This window comes from Littorina saxatilis, linkage group LG1 (genome assembly GCF_037325665.1).
Source record: "Littorina saxatilis isolate snail1 linkage group LG1, US_GU_Lsax_2.0, whole genome shotgun sequence".
In the NCBI taxonomy this organism is placed as follows: Eukaryota; Metazoa; Mollusca; class Gastropoda; order Littorinimorpha; family Littorinidae; genus Littorina; species Littorina saxatilis.
The window spans coordinates 88,564,140-88,581,670 of record NC_090245.1 but is presented as its reverse complement, the minus strand read 5'-3'; the positions used below and the strand labels follow the sequence as shown (position 1 = coordinate 88,581,670).

The 17,531-nt window shown below is 41.5% G+C and overlaps 1 long non-coding RNA gene across 1 annotated transcript; it reads left to right on the top strand.

Annotated features, from left to right (window-relative positions):
• The first annotated feature begins 1,486 nt into the window (after positions 1-1,486).
• LOC138983239 (uncharacterized) lies at positions 1,487-9,194 on the top strand. Its single transcript, XR_011461047.1, has 2 exons — positions 1,487-6,351; positions 6,646-9,194. It is a non-coding gene; the product is annotated as an uncharacterized lncRNA (long non-coding RNA).
• The last annotated feature ends 8,337 nt before the right edge of the window (positions 9,195-17,531 follow it).

Here is a 17,531-nt window from a genome sequence, read left to right as displayed (position 1 = left end):
CCAGTCAAGAATAAAAGCTGGTTCTTGTGTATGACTGTGTACGTGAGTGTTAGTTTGAGTGCCTTGGAGAATGATGAGCATATCAGATTGCGGTGATTTGCTAAAATACATATTATTCACGTACAATTTTTTAAGCTACACAGCATGTTTTTTTGTTCCGGTAATGTTTTGTTGTTGTAAGTTTGGGTGGTTCGGTTACTACTATAGTTACAGCCTTAAATCACATTATTTGAAATTCAAATCAAACACTATTTACCCGGGTTTGATGTCTTAAAAATCGTTTCTTGAAATTGTTATTAAGAAATATTTCTGGACATTAAAATGCTAGCACAGGCACGAAAGTGATTTTATTGCAGGTGTCAATGTTTCCTGAATCTATTTATAGATGTGTTACGTTTGAATTGATATTAAGCAATTCAGGTGCCGTGTGGACATGGTACGGAAACATTCACTGTCCCGATTGACGGGTTTTAACAGCGAGGACGCAATTTTTGTGAAGGCGTTCTTCTTCTTCTTCTTTTGCGTTCGTGGGCTGAAGCTCCCACGTACACGTGTGCTTTTGCACGAGTGGATTTGTACGTGGATGACCGTTTTTACAAAACCATTTAGGCAGCCATACGCCGTTTTCGGTGAAAGCATGCTGGGTATTTTCGTGTTTCTATAACCCACCGAACTCTGCTTTGGACTGCACGATCTTTTCCGTGCGCATTTGGTCTTGTGCTTGCGTGTACACACGAAGGGTGATAAGGCACCAGCAGGCCTGCACGTAAGTTGACCTGGAATATCGGAAAAATCGGGATTCGAACCCACGACCTTCCGCTTTGGTAAGTCATTTTTTTTTCAAAATAATATTTTTTGTTCATCAAAAAGAAGAAATCAATGCGCATCTTGTGTGCTAATTTCTACTTTTTAGAGTGCTTAGATAAGCAGATATGAACAAGTAAGTCCACAACCAAAAACAACTTTTTAAGTGTGCATGAATGTTTTGACAAAACCAAGTAAGTCCAAGGGGTTCCCAATTTTCCTATAATGATAGCTTTAAAATTCTTGTCATACGACCCATACAGAAAATACGTCATTTTAAGTTTAGAACTCACAAATGACGTCATTTAAAGTTTAGAACACACAAATGACCTCTTCCATAAGGCGAGACATAATGACGTCACCTTATGACGTTTTAATTTAAACATTTTTCTTCTCTATCTATATATAATTCACCTGACGATCCTTGTCTCTCTCACTATCCCTCCCTCTATCCCTCCCTATCTCTCTCTTTTCCTCCCTCCATCTCTCTTTCTATCCCTCCCTACCTCTCTCGCTATCTCTCTCCCTCTTACTCTCTTCCTCCCTCCCTAATTCCTCTTTCCCTTTATTTCTCTCTCTTCCTCCATCCCCCCCCCCCCCCCCCCGTCGACCCTGATTTCTTTCCCCTCTCTCACTCTCTTCCTGTTTAGTCTCTCTCTCTCTCTCTCTCTCTCTCTCTCTCTCTCTCTCTCTCTCTCTCTCTCTCTCTCTCTCTCTCTCTCTCTCTCTCTCTCTCTCTCCATCTTGTGCAAATTCGTAATGTTAACGTTATTTTCACTGTTTTGTCATTTATCTTGACAACACTTCTTCTTTAGCAGCCATGCTTGCACCAAAACTAGCACCCCTACTAACAAGTAAAATGCCGCAAGAATATTCGGATTGACTTTGACGTCATACTGGCAAAAACATTGCATTCTGATTGGTTATAGCGTCATAAAGGTTCTTGTGATTGGTGGATGGACTTACTTGGTTTTACCAGCAAATTGACATGTAATTTTTTTTGAGAAATGTTTGAAGTTGTGGACTTACTTTTCTATATCTCCTTATCTATTTATTTTACAAAGTCAAAATTTACACACAGGCTGCTTCTTGATTTTTTAGTTTTGATGAACAAAAAGATATCATTTTTGGAAAAAAATGGACTTACTCGGTTTTGTCAGCACATGGCAGATGTACTTTAAACAGTTTTTAAGGTGTGGACTTACTTTTTTATATCTCCTTATCTATTTATTTCACAAAGTCACAATTTACACATAAGGTGCGCCTTAATTTCTAAGCTTTGATGAACAAAAAATATCATTTTTGAAAAAAATGGACTTACTCGGTTTTGTCAGCACACGGCAGATTTCTGAAACATTGTTTTTCCCCGGTTTTGGTTGATCGCGAAAAGAGTAAAGATGGCCTTTGGCTATGTTTTACGGTATTTTTGTAAGGTCACTTTGTTCAGTGTTATGAGTTTCATAGATTTTGATTTTCGTACGAAACTAAAAGATATGGTCACATTCGACGTGAGGGTATTTAGGTTTGTAGTGATGGCCGTTTGACGGTTCGTGATTTCAGGACTAAGAGACAAGCATTCTTGGTCCTACATATACATTTAATTCCTTCTCTTAACGGCGTCTGGTATTTTCAACTCGTTCGAGAATTTAAGAGATTTAAAAAATAATAAATCGAGAAATAGGTGATAGATTGGGAATGGATGTGTTTTATAGCAACAATTTCAGACGCAATGATGGTTTAACGAAGTAACACGTACATGTTGTCCTTGCGAAGTCCTATTGAATCAGGAAGATCAAAGAGCGATGATGCATATAAAATACATGTCTAAGACTTTTCCCTTCCAGGAAGAACTCGCACTCCTTTCGATTACTCTGCAAGGACTGCTTCCCGTGTTTACTGTCTTAGTGTATTGTCCTTAAACGAACACTCTTTCTCAAATACTCGACAGATCAAAACTGAAGAAAATCAATGTCAAATGATACTCCTTTCTCAAGAAGACTTGAAGAAACGCTACAGCCCCCAGCAATTTTCTCGCAGTTATTAATTGGTATGGTGGCATTTTAAAGCCTCACTGATGCCTCACTGATGCCTCCCTGCCAGATACCATCTGCTTGGCCTTTGCTCTGACCTTTTCACAGTCGGGACAATAGTTACATGCGCTGGAGAATTAAATCCCTTGTAACCATAACTGCGATGTTGTATTCCATGATTACATCGTAGCAAATTAACATGCTTCCTTTGAGTCAAGTAAATCATGTTTGGATTATTCATCGCATGACGTCGGTTGTGGAGGTGTATTGTAAATAGGGCGGAGTGTCCCACAGCCATGGGGGAGGTAGGACATGTCAGCTTCTACTCAAACTAGTACTAGTTTCGGATAGGACAGAGCCGTTACGGCTATGGTGGATTTTGGTAAATGAAAATCGATATATTTTTTTCTTATTTCGCCTGGAGTTTTCCACTGGGAGGAAGCGACCCGAATTTCCCAGCAATGGGATAATGAAGTAGAGCACAGTTAAGTAAAGTAAATGAAACGAAATAAAATGTGTTTCCAGACTTCCGCTACTCAGTTTCGCTGGACCTTTAAAACGGCCAGATTTTATCATGATGGATTGAGCCATCAGAACTACTCTGCCAGTCTCAATCTACTGCTCAGAAATGTATGTAATAAAGATACATTCCTTCTAGAGTGCAGAAGCATCATCATAGATATAAGTCCAGGCTATGGATAAGAGCATGGACCAGGCGTGGATAAGAGCAGGGATAAGGCTCAGATAAGAGCAGGGATAAGGCTAAAATAAGAGCAGTGATAAGGCTGAGATAAGAGCATGGACCAGGCGTGGATAAGAGCAGGGATAAGGCCGGGATAAGAGCATGGACCAGGCGTGGATAAGAGCAGGGATAAGAGCATGGACCAGGCGTGGATAAGAGCAGGGATAAGGCCGGGATAAGAGCATGGACCAGGCGTGGATAAGAGCAGGGATAAGGCTGAGATAAGAGCAGGGATAAGGCTGAGATAAGAGCAGGGATAAGGCTGAGATAAGAGCAGGGATAAGGCTGAGATAAGAGCAGGGATAAGGCTGAGATAAGAGCAGGGATAAGGCAGAGATAAGAGCAGGGATAAGGCTGAGATAAGAGCAGGGATAAGGCTGAGATAAGAGCAGGGATAATGCTGAGATAAGAGCAGGGATAAGGCTGAGATAAGAGCAGGGATAAGAGCAGGGATAAGGCTGAGATAAGAGCAGGGATAAGGCTGAGATAAGAGCAGGGATAATGCTGAGATAAGAGCAGGGATAAGGCTGAGATAAGAGCAGGGATAAGAGCAGGGATAAGGCTGATATAAGAGCATCCTTCAACTTGGACACATACCCAAAATCAACAGCTAGGCTGCTTTCTGTGCAGAGCGAGACTTCTTTTTGCGAAATGACTTCTGCAGTCAGTGTATGCGTCAGTCTGCCGTAAAAGCCTAGACAGATAAGTGGCAATGTATATTTAGATGTGGAATCTTTGTGGTCAAACGTCCCATCAGCAGTTCAACTAAAAGCAAGGTTCTGTCTTTTGGCTGAAATGTATCTTAAGCAATGTAAATATATAGAGTACGTATGCAAGGGAGAGGTGGTATTTCTGAGGTAAAAAGCGCTGTCAGTAGTCCAACCTAAAGCAAGGTTCTGTGTATTGGCTGACATGTGTATCTTTAGAGAAGGAGAAACGGGTATAAAACACGCATTTGAAGGAAATCTTCTGTTCCTTTTCTGTGACAGGCAACTTACGCATCAGACACCAACTTCTTGAGTACTGAAAGCTTTGCTTGTAAAAGGGTTCGCATTAAGCTGTCAAAGGGAGCAGAACAAGTGCTTCCAGCATTGGCAGCAAGCTTTAGGGTAGACTGTCTTGTATCTTCTGAAAAAATCGGAAGCAAATAGAAACCCAGACATCCAGATTGCTAGAGATGTTTGAAGCTCACGACAGCCTGGCCTGGGTAACTGAAAGTTATAGGTGCGCACGTGCTTTCAAATTGCTGTGTAATGGGAATTGCTCAGTGCACTGGTTGATGGTTTGGGGGAATGTTGATGTTTCACGGTTTAGGGTAGAATTATGTGACAAGTTCTTTTCGACGATTGGCAAGCGCTCTCAGTGTGTCTGTGCGTGTGTCTGTCTGTTTGTGTGACAGTGTGTGTATAGTGTGTGTGTGGGGGGGGGCGATACACACACAGACACACACACACTCACACCCACACACAAACACACACAGTTTGACAGGGAAAGGTAGAGAGGGCTGTGAGAAACGGAGAAAGAGATAGAGAGAGACAGACTGAGAGATATATATATATGAATCAGTCTTAAGTGAACTTATTAACTGACTACATTTCGTTCCGAAACAGTGATACAGCCTTCATCTTTCACACTTCAAATACATTGGTCTTTGGTGCAGGCGCTGTGCCATGCTAAACTCACGGTGTTTTTCATATCTTCGGCCTTGAGCAGACAGGACGTAGCGGGCGAGAAACACATTTTCTCTCAGCATGAAGTTAATAAATGTTTTCTTGGTGCGTGCGAGTGTCGAGGAAGAAGCGCAAGGCTTTTTCTTTTCTATCTTTTTCTCTGTGTTAGTTCATTTGAATAACACGCACAGGAGAGCCAATTAGAAACAGGGAAATATTGTGTTTTCTCCTTTGGTATGCTGTTTCTGTTTGAACACTCTGAAGGTTCGGAACGACGCTGCCATCATAAAACTGTTTATCCAAGTATTAGGCCAGACGTCTGTCTTCAGTTAGCCACGCCGGCCGGGACTCGTAGGAATTATAAATGGCCGATCATTTGGGATTGGAGTTGGTCACGTTACACTAGTAATTACATCGTTTCTGAGGCGTCGGTTAAGAAAGGAAACGACTGGCCCATTAATTTTGAAACAACAAGCTATCCCGGCAGCTGAGTTCAAGATAAACAAGTCAACTGGCTTTTTTATGTGCTAATTCTAGCGTAATATTTGCTACCCTGTGGACTGGGTGGCCGAGTGGTAACGCACTTGCGCTCGGAAGCGAGAGGTTGCGAGTTCGACCCTGGGTCAGGGCGTTTGCAATTTTCTCCCCCCTTTCCTAACCTAGGTGGTGGGTTCAAGTGCTAGTCCTTCGGATGAGACGAAAAACCGAGGTCCCTTCGTGTACACTACATTGGGGTGTGCACGTTAAAGATCCCACGATTGACAAAAGGGTCTTTCCTGGCAAAATTGTATAGGCATAGATAAAAAATGTCCACCAAAATACCCGTGTGACTTGGAATAATAGGCCGTGAAAAGTAGGATATGCGCCGAAATGGCTGCGATCTGCTGGTCGATGTGAATGCGTGATGTATTGTGTAAAAAATTCCATCTCACACGGCATAAATAGACCCCTGCGCCTCAGAGTCCGAGTCTGGAGATACGCGCGCGGTATAAGACTTCATATATTAATAATAATCAAGCTGACATGGTGTTATATTTAATACCTACTTCCACCCCCTGCCCCTCCACCCTCACTCCACAAGCCTACCCTTAATTGCCTTCTTTAGGCAAAAAAAAAAAAATAGGTGTGGTTACGGTAACATAGCCAAAAAAAATAGGGTAGGTAGGTAGGCAATCACCCTTTTTTTTTTTTTTTACTTTTTTTTCTAATGTGTACAAATTAAACCTACTTGACAGGGAAATAAGTGTGCGACTCGGGCGCTTTCGCTTTCATTGCGTTTTTTGCACTCGTTTTTTTTTGTTTTTTTGACAAATGTAATAAAAAGTTATAGGATCGGCCCCTAAAAATAGGGTAGGTCGGGTTACCGTAACCACACCTATTTTTTTTTTTTAGGCCTTAGCAATGTCATTCTCTTGCATGATTAAACATTATGTGCAACACCCACAACGTTAATTTTAGTATCATAAGTATAAAACATTTACATTGCCCCATTTTTATTACCATCTGGAGCTCATTTTCTTCATGAATCCGTTTTCTATATATGTGTCAGTACCGGTGAAACACGAGAAAATTACTCCCACGAGATTTTTACTCCGGAGTAAAAAATGTCGTACGAAAAAGTTACTCCCTTTACAAAAAAACCACTCCCCCATTAAACGAGAAAACTACTCCCCAAGACAGGTGAGTTCCGAGTAAAACTTTCCTACAAAAATGTTACTCCCCTGACGAATAAATAACAAATAAATCACTTCACCCTTACACGAGCAAGGTGTACGAAATTTTTACTCCCGTGTCCCCTGTTAGTCTTGGTGGTCGAAGGGGTGGAGGGAGGGTAGCGCGACATTCGTGTACGCGAGATCACATATTGGCATTATCCCTTCGCCCGCATCCCATTTTTGCGTACGAGATTTTTACTGTAAGTAAACAAAACGGGGAGTAAAAATTTCGTGGAGGGAGTAAATTGTTCGTGCCTTAGGGAGTTCTTTTCTCGTACGAAAGGTGTACTCGGAGTAAGAATTTCGTACAAAATTGTTACTCCGGAGTACATTTTTCGTGGAGTAAAACTTTCGTGTTACACCGGGCTTGCTAGTTTATAGACGTAATTAAAAACTCCTATTGCAACATCACAAACACTACGCAAAACTCATTCCTCGGAAACCACTTTATTTTAGCCGTTTCAGCGTCCCGTTATCATCAACAGGCTTTATTACCAATCCAGTGCCCCATATGGCTTTTTGACCAATCAGGACGGATTCTAGGTGACCCTCTAAATGTTATAACGTTCAGGCAGGGACCCTTTTTGTTTATCAAGCTAAAAATGAACAAGACAAAGTAAAAATTTAAATCAGCAATATCAGTGTGATTTATTCTAAAGAATGACACTTCAAATGCTGTCAGATAATACTCTCTTTACCTAAAAAAGAAATACCTAAAAGCGAGTTTTGTCGGTGGGTGCTTTACGGAACAGCGAGGCACCGCCCATCCTCTGAGTGTGCAATGCCGACTAGCTCACTTGAAATCTAAATTATCAAAGTTCGGAAAAATCAAGTGAAATTGGGTCACTCGCTTTACGTCAAATGTACAGGGTGACCCAAAAAAAAGAGTACCCAAACAAAACGTCATAAATTGAACACAAATAAAGCAATCTTCATAAAATTTATTTACACACACAAGTAGCCTCTGCATGATTTGCACAGAAAATTTTAACGTTCTAGCTTGTCTTTCAGGAAAGTTATGCTCATTCTACAGAACATGCTCCAAACGCCGCTGCAGGCAAACTTGAACTCGCCGCGCAAAGTTATCAATCACCCGCACACACTCCTGTTGCGAGATTCCGCGAATGGTTGTTGTGATTGCTCTCTTGAGTTCTGTGATTGTCTGTGGGTTGTTCCTGTAGATGTTGTCTTTCAGGAACCCCCAAAGATAGAAATCGCGCTGACGGAAGTGTCTCTGGAACTGTACTTGCACATCTCTGTATGATTTTGTGCGAAAATAGGTCTCTATGCAAAACGTCCGTTGATCATTAGTATAGTTCATTGTGAGAACAGCTTTTATTTCATCCAACCATGCAGTGGATTAGCTTGACTCACCTCAAAAAGAAAAAAAAAAGTTAAAATTGACAAAGTTATTCAATTTTGTTTGGGTACTCTTTTTTTGGGGTCACCCTGTATCTTTACGTCATTTTCCATCCGTCTGGAGTCGGTTCTCAATCTGTCGCTCTCTGTGCAACAAAAAAAAAAAGCGTAATAAAACCGTTATTTCTAATATGCTGACTGTTAGCAAATGATAACAGACATGTCTCACAAACGATATCAGCATTCGCCTAAAAGGCTCATGCTTGATATATTTTTTCTCGACATGTCTGGTATCATTTGCTAACAGTCAGCATATTAGAAATAACTCATAATAAATTCGTGAGATATATATCGCCCAATAACTCCGGCTGTGCTGCAAGTTATCATAAATATTGTATCTTCTTGTTTATTCCTTTGGAACACATGGCGCGAAATAGCTGTCACGGAAATGTCCTGTTGTAATATCAAATTCACGAGGTGCCCTTTTGTGTAGCGCTATTTGAAATGTTATTAAATGACGAAATAATTAGATTGTATTTTGTTACTTGTATTATGTTTATTTTCAAGAAGTTATCTTCTTGTTCTCCGAATATTACCGTGTTTGGTCCTTGTGTACACATTAAAATGTATACTGTTGCACTTATAATTATATTTGTTGGTTGTTGGTGTCAGTAGGGCCTATATTTGCCTGTGTAAATAGTGTACATACAATTTTCTATTTCTTACTCATGTGCTAAATATTTGGCTGTGTGAATTTTGTAAAGTTGTATATTGCATATTCATGTAATATATTTGTTTTGTATCAGCAATTGCATCTGTAGTTAAAGTTGTTCCTTACTTGTTTAAAAAAAAAGGCGAGGGATCTTTCGTATTCCCGCAGTGGGGCACTGCGGTTATGAAATTAAAGGCCCCTCCTGTTTTTGGAACCGCAGGAGCTTTCTAGTTTGCTGTTAGGTAGATTTTTGGTTCCTCTTTCCTGTCATGCTCTCTTTTTCTTCATGAATTCTTTTCTTTTTTCTGCCTTCTTGCTCATTCACCTGTATTTTTTCCAAAAATCTCTTCTCTTGCCGCTTGTCTCGCGATTCATGTATAGTTTAATCTGTTAGTGTTCTGATGTAAGTCCAGCAGTAGATAGGTTAAGCCTATTTTAACATACTGGAAACTGGTAATCTTCCAGTAGGTATTAATTTAGTTTTACTAAAGCCTGCTGGGACACAAGTAATGGGTTAGTGCATTTGTAAACAGGAATCGCTTGACAAGTGGCCCCCTTCATCCCCCCCCTTCCTCGTCCTGATATGGCTCTGCGTAGTCGGCTGGACGTTAAGCAACAAATAAACAAACAAAACAAACAATCTTTCGTATTCAAACGAAAATACCATCTGTGCAAGGTAACGAAACACAATACGTTTGTCTTGTTTGTTTGTTTGTTTGCGTCACCACACTTTTGCTGTTTGTACATTTATGGTAGCCATTAATGCATTATTTGGGTCCCATTAACTGTGTTTGAAAAGAATACGCCATTGGGACATCAGTCTCATATCTACTCGAGCATTCTGAATAAATCGTTATTGCTATGTACCGACAATTTGACTCTTCGTGCGATCATATAGCTTAAGACATGTATGCTTTCTCTCTCTCTCTCTCTCTCTCTCTCTCTCTCTCTCTCTCTGATCTCTCTCTCTCTCTCTCTCTCTCTCTCTCTCTCTCTCTCTCTCTCTCTCTCTCTCTCTCTCTCTCTCTCTCTCTCTTTTTACTGAGCAGGTAGTAACTTTGGGGTTCTTTTTTACAGCAAGCCCCCAGTCAGTCACATTCCATTGCTCTCAAACTCAAACGTTTTGTTGCAGGGGACTGGGTGCGAAAAAAAATTAGTATACATTCATGCTTATAATGAACGTATGTGTGCATTTTGTGTTGCCTTGTGTTGTATTGTGTATTTATTGTTGTTGTTGTGGTGATGGTGTTGTGTCTGTGGCCATGCCAAAATGGGCACCTGCCGAGGTTCCAAATTTAGTGTGTATGTGCGCGCGCGTGTGTGTGTGTGTGTGTGTGTGTGTGTGTGCGTGTGTGTGTGTGCGTGCGTGTGTGCGTGCGTGCGTGCGTGCGTGCGAGTGCCTTTGTGTGTGTTGGTCTATGCGTGTATGCTATGTAAATAATTATGCCCGACACCGTGGTACGTACACATCGTCAAATGCTTGGTCTGATAATCGATTCCGCGCGATCGAAGTATACCTCTCTACTTAATCACAGAATGTTCCATGCTGCTGATCCAGGTTTCAAGTCTCCACTATTAAAGGCAGTGTCCTTCTCGTGGTAACGATTCAACTCACCATCTCAGATCTGACCAGGTTTATACACGGGGTAAGACTATAAACATCAAGAGTATATAGTATATATAAATATGCTTTCACAATTTCTGTGCAGAGTGGGAATTCGTTTGCTTGATTACTTCAGCGGATTGAAGTATTTGTCATTTATGTGTTATTCAATGTGTTATTCATTGAAATGTGTGTGATTGCACGTAAAATAATGTTTTGTTGTCGTAGCGTTTTGATTGTATAGCGCTTTAAGCAGGGTTACACCCCGGATATATGCGCTATATAAATAGTATGCATTATTATTAATATTAGTATTTACAAAACTAACTCAACAAAAAGTCCCCATTTTGCACAGAAAGCAACCCGGTTGTAATCTGTAAGGCCCCCCCAAAAAATAGTCTGTTTACGGTAACATAGGCAAAAACAATAGGGTCGGTAGGTCGGGATTTTTTTTTCTTCCCAAATGCCAAAATAAGTCTAGGGTCGTGCGAAAAAATAGGGTCGGTCGGGATACCGTAAACAGACTATTTTTATTTTGTTTGCTTAAGTATGCTTTCATGTGGAGAGATAGTCTTATACCTAATGTAAAAAGCCTGAGGAGATTTGAGATACCAAGCAGAGCTGCTTTCAGGGGAAGGACTCTGCGTTTAAACAATGTGCCAGTGATGCTCGTTACCGTCTCGCTAAAAGGCCTGCAGACACATCATTACTCTCAGGGAAATTTCACGAAGTCTTCCGTAGTGTAACGCACTAAGACGATTAACTTGCAAATGTAGAGAAACTGAGAAGCAGAAGAGTTTGACAGTTGGTGGAGTTTTTCAGGGCAAAGAAAGAAAAACAGACAGATATATTGTCGTGGCAAGTTGCTGCACCAGAAGGATTGAAAGGGATGGAAAAAACACAAGGAGACCGAAGGACAAGACAACAAAAGACACAAGTAAATGAACAGAACACCCGCTCGTACACTTCATAAATAGATGCATAACTTAACGCGTTCATATTCAAAACAACCACTGCAGACATTTCCATGCACAACATTGCTTCTGTTCAAGAAATGCTCACAAACACACAAAAGTATGACCGCTTTCAAACACACACACACACACACACACACACACACACACACACACACACACAACCACACACACACAACAACACCCTCGCACATAAAGAGACTAAATCGTAAAATGCCAGTTAGCTGAAATTGTTTTAATTGCATATGACACACGCATTAAACCTCAGGTTGTCATCTTTTGCTCAACTTTGCTAATGGTAGACGGGGACGGTTAGGGTTGGGAGAGAACAGTCTCCGTTTAGATGAAAGGGTATGACCCATCCGTCGACCCTTATGATGCCATTACATTACTCTAACATATGTGACCCTCCACCACGAAATGAGTCGCATGTCACCTCGCGCGGTTCTGCGCTAGGCTTAATATAAGTCCGGGGAGTGTCTGGTAACATTGTGAGGGTCACCTTAGTCACAGGCTTATAACTCAAACCGTTTTTGCTCTTTTCTAAAACGGTTTTCACCACTGGATAGAGCATAAAAAAACTCTTTAGGAAAATGTAAAAATATGAAAATCATGCAAAGGTGACATGCGACTCATTCCGTGGTGGAGGGTCACAATTATATGCATCACAGTCAAAAATAAACCTTGCGAGGTTTATTTATGGGACGTTGAAGGAATGACAATACAAAACATTAACGGTACTTTCGGCCTACTTGTCAATGAAATGAACGGACAGACAGAAAGTAATGAAAATGAGGAACAAGAAGACTTACTTGCTTTTTTCTTGCAATCTTTTGAGACTAAATTTAGCAACACCTGAACTATTTCTGTATTTTCCAATTCTCTGTTCGTCTTGTCTGTTCGTTGACCCTTCAGATCAATTTAGTCGAAGTAATCTGATTTTGTTTCTATTGTCACTCATTAAACAGTATATCTTTTTGGGGATTCTTTTAGACATCACAGTGTCACACATATACACTTCTTAGTTCATTCACTGTGCATTAAGTCTCTTGGTCCTGTTTAATCAAAACAATGAAGAGAACAAACAAACAAAACTAAAACAACAAACAACAAACAAAGCAAACAAAACAAGCATACAATGTCATACTCGAGAAAAAAAAATTCGTCAGGATACTATGGCAATGACATTTTGACCCTTTTCTATGAGATTTGGACCTTTTCGAAACATGAAGTAATATTTACAAAATTATCACAATTCCACAACCACTGATGAGCATGTAAGAATCACAAGTTGTGTTACTGATGCCAGTTTAATAATGTGATTCTCCTTATGTTTGCGGGATAAGTAAGACCTAATACAAGACCATTTCTGTTAATATAAAGAATGCAGACTAAGAACATTCTCTTTGCTGACAATCTTGGTTTTTTTTCATAAAAGCCATATGTACTCGATGACTATACACGCTAATTGCTTTACCAACAGCTGGAGACATGCTAAATTAAGTTCCCTGCAAAATATTGTGGTCTAGGACCCCTTCAATGTTGAGATATGTTAATTTTCATGTTGATCTGGATCGTCCTATTTATAGATTTGGCAACACATGCGCTGTTGACGCAAGGGAGAGAACTCCGTGTCGTTGTTGACATCCTCACTTTTTCAGAGGCTAGAACAAGCTGAAATGCACGTATATGGTCCGCGCATGACGACATATCGTCATTATATGGTCTTTTGGTGCGTTTGACATCGATTGTGGGCAAACTATACTTTGTAAACACGGGAGTAAGTTAGTAAGCCTTTAAAGATCATTCTTAAAAGTTACGATCGTTCAAAATATCTGCCTTTCTGAGTTTATCATACTCATATATTCAAGATGTTAAAGATGATTGTCAAGTTAAAGAAAGTGAAAGAATAGTAGACAATCATTATATTTTATACTTGAACATTGTTTCTACCTGCGTATAATAACAACTGCAGTGATGAGCAAAGTCAAAGAACAATAATATTGAGAACAACTTCTCGCATAATTATCGTGTAGTCTGCACACACAAAATGCAACGTCAAAGGAATGTACTATCTTGCTTCTGACTTGGAAACAATCATAAAGAACAATTTAAAAGCTTCAAGTTCTGTCACGGAACAACGTACATTGAATAAATATAATCACATACCCCTGCCATAAAATCCTCGTGCAATCACAGTCACTTTTTTCATTTACATCGTCATCGAGTTTGTTCATCTGCCTCCTTCAGGCAGTACTTTACAATCACAGCGAAGCCACACCAAACGACTTCTGTTTATAGGTCCTTCAGTGTATTTCCCTCCAGATCACCGTGGACACATCCAACGTCATTGGATTTGATCAGTTGATCATGCTGTTGGTCCAATTTACACACATTCATAACTATATTTGAACTCATTCCTTTATTTCTGTCAGCCCCGGTGGCACCATAGGATAAGATCATTTTCTCCACACGGGTGAAATCCCCGTTTTAATCAAATCCAAAGTGTTTAGACTATACTGATTCACTTCACTGCATCCTCGACGTCATGCAGTCAAAGTCACTGTTCACGCATACAGCACCTTTCAATACAAAACAACATTCTTTCCACACGCAATAGTCATTTACAGCACACCCTTTCTTTTTTTTAACGTCTCATTACGGAAGTGTATTACACTCCAAGCACAACCACTGTTTACACATCCGTAGTTTTGTTTATTTTACCACCAAAGCAGTTCAATCTATCTTCCACGCACTCAATATGTTTTTGTCAGCAGTGAGCATCACTTGGAAAATCAGTGCTGAAACAACTTGAGAAAGGAGACGCCTATGACTAAAGCTAGCACGAGCATCATCACCAGTCCAAAAAGTTTCATCTTTCGGGTCCCCTCGTCGTTAATCTGTTTGTAGACTTCGTCCGGTCGAACAGACGACCTCCGCCGGTCGAGCAAGCAGTCCGTGGACTGACTTTTGACCTCCATGTAACCCGGAAGCGAACGCCTCCTGGGTTCAGAGTCTTGGGGCACACTGAGCAAACTTCCGGAAGTGGTACTGGAAGTAAAGGACCCTCGCTTCCGGGTTCCTTCCGCCATGCTCAGTAAGGCGGAAGTGGATGTACTGAGCGAGGATCGCCGGTACTTGAGGTCTGGGACTGCCAGGAACTGCCCGTTGCCCATGGAAACGTTGGAGCTGCGCCGCCTGGCAGCGTCCGGGGGAGACGGTGAGGAGTCCGCATTGAGACACACGCTGGACCGTCGTCTCTGGTCCGTGCTCGTCCGTAGTTGGGTCCTCATCGTGAGAATAGACATAGAAAGATCTGGATCGAAATCAGAAAGTGGTGAGCGTAACGTACTGACGCGGGCTGTGACGTCACCACAGCAGCAAACTCACGAAGATCGGCACTCACGAACTTTTGACGAAGGCGAATCTGGAAGTCCCTAGCAATATGAAGACTATTACCCTCTTGTACTTGTAGAGGTTTAATGTTCAGTAACCACTGTCTCGTTGTCAGCAATAAAAAAAAAAAATATTACCCTCTCGTAGTTGTGGAGGCGTAATACTTTGCAACAACTGTGTATTTGTTTGAAAAGTGGCAACAGTTGTGTCCGTGGCTGGTAAGCCTACGACACGAGGAACTTGAAAGCGTATGTTACAGCTGTGTACTCCAAACGAAGTGTAGCAGCCCTTCTCAAGAATCATTATAAACTTCACATAAGAAGGAAGGTCTTTTACTCACATGTGTAAACTTCAAACACAGTCGAAAGTGTTTCCCTCACATATAAACTATAAACGTAGTCGAAACGGTAAGGTTCACACACATATAAAACTGTACACACCATTAATGTATTCACTGTGTTTACGGCTGTCGTGAACATTTCATTTCCTGTTAGTTTATCGTACTTCGTCCTGTTGGTGTATGATTCAGTTCTGAAGAAGCCACGAAACAATAATAATAGCCACTGATGTCAGCGAAATGCGACGCCGCTTTGAAGTTGCTCGTTCAACGAAACCACCGTTTCCGCTCTGTTTGCCCTCAGCCGTTAAACATGAAAGTTTCTGCCAAACAGATCACCGTCCCATTCGAACACATCTGTCGTCCTATACTGGGTGAACATGTGAGGTAGCACGTTTCAAAGAATCCCTCACAACTTGACTAGCTGACACATTATGGAGATAACATTATCGATCCGCGTGAATCCGTTTTACTTTCACAAAAGGCTTTTCAAAGCATATGCAACAAGCTGTACTGACGTAAAACAGCAACAGCTTGCCTTGGTGACATTACCATACCAACAGATGGCGTAACACTATGGAGTAGTTTGTCACAGTGTACGTTTTTGTTCCTGGTAAATCGATGGTGTACTTACATTCACATAGAATTCACGAAAGCATATTTCGCCGCTTGCACAGACATTTCGGAAAAATAAATGTACTTACAATTCACACAGAACAGAAAAGGACCCCAGGCGAGTTTTTAAGAGCGTGCGTAGGTATTTAACATTTAACGAAAGTCGTTTTACCTAGAAGATAGATATAAAAGTTGTACGATGTGTAGAATTCCGTTCGACCAAAAAGAGATCCAAGCTTATTTTCGCACACATTTGCATGTAGTTTAGGAGTTCACGCAAGCACCTGTTACTTTCCACATAATTTTCAAGTATTCTATTGTGTAGCAATCATTCAGAACAAAAAAGACCAAGTCGAAGTTTTCAAACTCGTACGTCTACTGATTAAAACAAGTTGAAGCCCGTATAAAATGTCCACAGACCACTGACCGTTAGTAAAAGCCTCCACGGCGTATCCGGCATTCATTCCGAACTGACAAATGCCGCGATCCTGGCAAAAATACAAGTTCAAGCAGTTTTAAAAATCCACAGACTTTCACGTTTTCTGCTGTGTAGCATTCGCGTGCTGCACTTTTTTCCTGCAACGAAGGATATACACACGTATACACGTACTGTAAAAAGTTCAAGCACGCTGTGCGCTTCCGTGTAAAAACACGAAAGAAGGCAGTCTTCTGAAGTTCCGTACGCAAGCGCCTGAACTGACAGCAATTTAGACTGAGAGAGGGATGCTAAACTACACACCAACACAGCATATGGTATCCTACACACAGAAGGTGTACCCACACTGACACACAAAACACACACAGAGTTACATAGTACAGCACGTGCTGCCGTGCACACTGAGCAAGAGCAGCGACACTGTTGCACATGGAACGTCCACACCCGCGCCGCACAGACTGAAGATACTGAAAGTTCGTTTTCTCTCGCGAACACAATCAGGCGATAGCTGGCAACACAAATCAGTTAATCGATAGGGCTGCTCCCCCAACTCGCCCCATCCTCCCTCCCAATATCACCAAACTAAGTTTCTGTCTTCCCTCCCCCCCCCCCCCCCCACCCTCCGGTTCAGTTACTCCCCAACCTCCTCTCCTAAACTCTCCCCCCCCCCCCCGCCCGTCCCGCCCCCGAGCCACCAAACTGAGTTTCTGTCCCTCAACCCGCACCGCCCCCGGATCTTCTACTCCTCCCCCAAACCCTCATCACCTCTACCCCAACCCCAACCCCTGCGACACCTTCTCAGTCCTCGCCGTTCTCAAGTCCCCGAAGCGATCGTTGGGTGCCCCCGCGCCTTCCCGGTGTTGCACGAGCAATATACTCCCCACGACAGGTGTACTCCCCAGTAAGCATTTCGCACGAAAGTATTCTACGGTGAAAGCAATCATTCAGCACACAAGAGATCAATGCGAAGTTTTCGAACTCGCACGTCTACTGATTTACTGATTTTCGTAGTTCGTACGAAATGTGTACTCCCCTCACGAAAAAGGTACTCCCCTATAACACGAGGAAATTACTCCCTACGACAGGTGTACTACTCCGAGTAAAAATGTCGTACGAAAAATGTACTCCCCTTACGAAT